This window comes from Vombatus ursinus, unplaced genomic scaffold (assembly GCF_900497805.2).
Source record: "Vombatus ursinus unplaced genomic scaffold, bare-nosed wombat genome assembly UNPS02014863.1, whole genome shotgun sequence".
Taxonomy (NCBI): Eukaryota; Metazoa; Chordata; class Mammalia; order Diprotodontia; family Vombatidae; genus Vombatus; species Vombatus ursinus.
The window spans coordinates 3,272,577-3,276,440 of NW_020954641.1; positions in this window are offsets into that span (position 1 = coordinate 3,272,577).

Genomic DNA, 3,864 nt, shown 5'->3' on the forward strand with positions numbered 1-3,864 from the left:
TTATTAGGGACAGCAGAGACCATCTCATCCAGTCTTGTTATCTTACAGATGAGGAAACTCAGGCTCAGAGTTTGTCTTTCCTTATGTTATGTAATAAGTAGAAAAATCAGGATTCGAACTCAGGTCCCAAACCCAATGTTCTTTCCACTGTATTGCTTTTCTCTAGGCTTAGTTTTTAGAGGAGCCTCGATAGCATTTAGAGGTGCTGAGACACACTAAACAAAATTCTTTTCCCTTAAGGAATACCTGAAGCACAGTTCTGACTTCAGAAAGAGCTTAGCTCCCTTCACTGTGCTTGAAGACTGAGTTACCTTAGCAGGGTCCCTGGGTTTAGAATCAACAGCACTATCGGTCAATACTGTATTTACAGTAGGTAAACAGAAATGCTGAGCAGGCTCCATTTGCTTTGCTAATTCAGCTGAATATTAACAACCAGAGAAACTGCAGTGTTCTTGACAGCCAAATGGAAAGTGCCAAGTGGAAATGAGATTTCATTTAAAAACAAAACACCAGCAAAATGACAGCTTTCAAAACCAACAGCCCTGGTTGTCTGGTAACCAGGAAATTAATAATGCTTTATGGCACTCATTGTTTTGATTTTGCAACACTTGTACCCTTCCTCCCACTCCACCCAAGTGATATATACTTTAATACATCAAAGCATGATACAATGGCAAGGGATTCAGAAGACCTAAGTCCAAATTCTGTCTCTGGCATTTACTACCTGTGTGACCTTGGGCAAGTCAATTCACCTCTGTGGAGATGCTAGCTCCTTCAGGACAGGGACTGTTTTTATCTTTCTTCATACGCATAGCAATTAGCACAGTATCTGGCAAACAGTAAGCACTTAGTAAATATTTCTTGACCTTCTCTATGGGACTCAGCCTCCTTATTTGTAAATTTGAAAAGGCTGGACTAGATCACCCTATGTCCAGAGCTCAGTCTAGAACCCTGTGAAAGATCTGCAATTTCACTGGCAAGTGCAGTTGCCCCTTCCACCCAGGAAGATGGCGGTCCCTCTACATTTTAGTGGATGGACTTTATATTACTGTGCCTCCCTCAAAAAAAAATCATCACGTGATGCCCAATCCTTTGGTGAGAACCTTTCCACACTGCTTTAGGTTGGCATTTTTGTAGCAGAAACACAGACTATCCCCATGTACTATTCAAAACTCGTTCAGTTTTAGAGGATCTTTCAAAGCTCGCTCTGAGCTACCACAACCATCAAGAGCTCTAAGGGTAACCTCCATGCCATGATGAGGCAATGGAAGAGAACCAGCGAAGGTGACTGATACATACTTCAATGGCTCCATAATGTCAGGAAGGGTATTTCCATAGATGTCCATTTTAAACTTAAGGGAATTAAATTTTATCCTGTTTGAGAAATTTAAAGGATATTTACAACACCCTTTGAGAACACAGGGGACATCATATTGTATTGGTTCAAATCTTAATCTTGTTCTCTACTACTAACTAGCTCCATGGTCTTAGGCAAGTAAGTGACTTCCCTTTTATGTGCCTCACTATTTTTGCTATTCAGTAATTTTTCAGCCTTGTCTGACTTTTCACAACCCCATTTGGGATTTTCTTGAAAAAGATACTGGAATGGTTTGCCATTTCCTTCTCCAGCTCATTTTACAGATGAAGAAACTGAGGCAAACAGGGTTAAGTGATTTGCCCAGGGTCACACAGCTAGTGTCTGAGGCCAGTTTGAATTTGCGAAGATGAGTCTTCTTAATTCCAAGGCCAGTGTTCTATCTGTTGCACCACCTAGCTGCCCATCCTTATCTGTAAAATGGGAAAGAGGAATTTACATCAGAGGTAGAAGGTTGTACTAAACAACATATGAGATCCCTTCCAATGCCAAAACTGTATGGTTCTAAAATTCTGAGATTTTAAGCATCAGACAAGTAAACTTTTGTGATGCTTTACAGACCAGAGCTTTCAGGAAGTAAGACTTATGGGGATCTCTTTATGCCCTGTTCAATCTTTCTTCTCAAATCTCTCCTCACTCTAATCCACTGTCCACTCAGATATCAAATTGATCTCTTCCTGAAATGCAGATCTGACTTTATCACACTGTACCTCTCTTCCTTCATTCAATAAACTCCAGTGACTTCCTATTTCCTCCAAGATCAAATATAAAATCCTTTGTTTGACTTTTAAAATCCTTCATAGCCTGGTTCCTTTCTACCTTTCCAGTTCAGTCTTCTTACACCTTACTCTCCTCCATGTAACCCAGTAACACTGGCCTCCTGGCTGTTCCTCAAACATCACATTCCATTTCCCAACTTTGAGCATGTTCACTATCTGTCTCTCATGCCTGGAATGTTCTTCTACCTCATTTCTGCCTCCTGACTTCTTTCAAATCTCAGCTAAAGTCTCTTCTGCAAGAAGTTTTCCCCAGTCCTCCTTAATGTTACTCCCTTCCCTCTGAGATTACAGCAAATTTATCATATATATCATATACATATATGTATATATATATACACATAATTTGTGCATAGTTGTTCACATATTGTCATCCTCATGAGCTCCTTGAAAGTAGGGACTGGGGTTTTTTTTGGCCTTTCTTCGTATCCACAGTACTTAGCACAGTGTCTGACACATAATAGAAACTTAACAAGTGCTAGTTAATTGACCTTTAAATTCTCTTCTAATATCACTTGTAGAATAGGGTGGAAAGGGCAGAAGCAGAGTCATTTACTACTGCCTCTCATTTCTTTGGTAATTCAATGAGCAATCATCTTATCCACCTGGATACTCCTTCCAAAACTGTACTCAATCCATTCTCTCTAATCTGATGTAATAATTCTCTATATTTCTGTAAATATTTCATGCAAGATCCACCCCCTCAGATCCCTTTTCAGATTCTTTTCCTTGTTCTTTAAAAAATATCTCTCTCCCCTTCAGGAAAAAAATAGCATAGTCCACAGATCACCTGGCAAGCAGCCAAATTTCCTCAGGGCTGGTGCAACTTCGCACTTCACTGTCTTCATGCATATGTTTTAGAGTCACACATATACATGATTGTGTGAAATCTGCAAAAGTACTTCTGTTCTTCCCAAGCCAAAGGGGTCTGATTTTATTCTCTCTAGGGTCCCTGTCAGACATCCCAATGAGTACTCATTCATTTGCATCTGGATAATCTAAAGTGTCTCTTCGTTCTCTATTCCCTAGAGGTCGTCTTGCCTTGCAAAGCACAAAGGCAACCATATAGTAAAGTTCTCCTAAGGGGAGGATGCTAATGTTTCAGAAACAGTCATTAAAAGCCACATTCCTCTATCAGAAGAGATCATATGGTTTGAATCTTGAAGTGGCATTGGAGATCATGAAGTTGAAGCCTCTCCTTCATCTTACAGATAAGGAAACTATGAGGTTAAATGATTTCACCAAGATCACAAGACTATTAAGTGGCAGAATGAGGATTTAGACCAAAGTCTTCCAGTTCTGAATCCGATATCTGGTGCACTTTGTGCTGTGGCTCTGGGTAGGTTATTATTAAGATGTCTCATTGTTATTATTATTTTTTTTTGCAGAGAAAAAGACAAATGGAATCAGTATGAAAAGAGCCAATTGGCTTGACTCCCGGGGCAGCCAGAGGCTTTTACAAGACAGGACCTATCCTAAAAAACAAACAAACAAACAAAAAACCCAGGACCTATGATGCTAAATTGAATATTCTCCCACTGTCTGCACTGAGAAATATTGGGGAAACACAGAGGAAGGAAGAGCGAGATGGAGACACACTGAGACTTATTGACTTATAGGGAGAGAGAGAGAGAGAGAGAGAGAGAGAGAGAGAGAGAGAGAGAGAGGGAGAGAGAGAGAGAGAGAGAGAGAGAGAGAGAGAGAGAGAGAGAG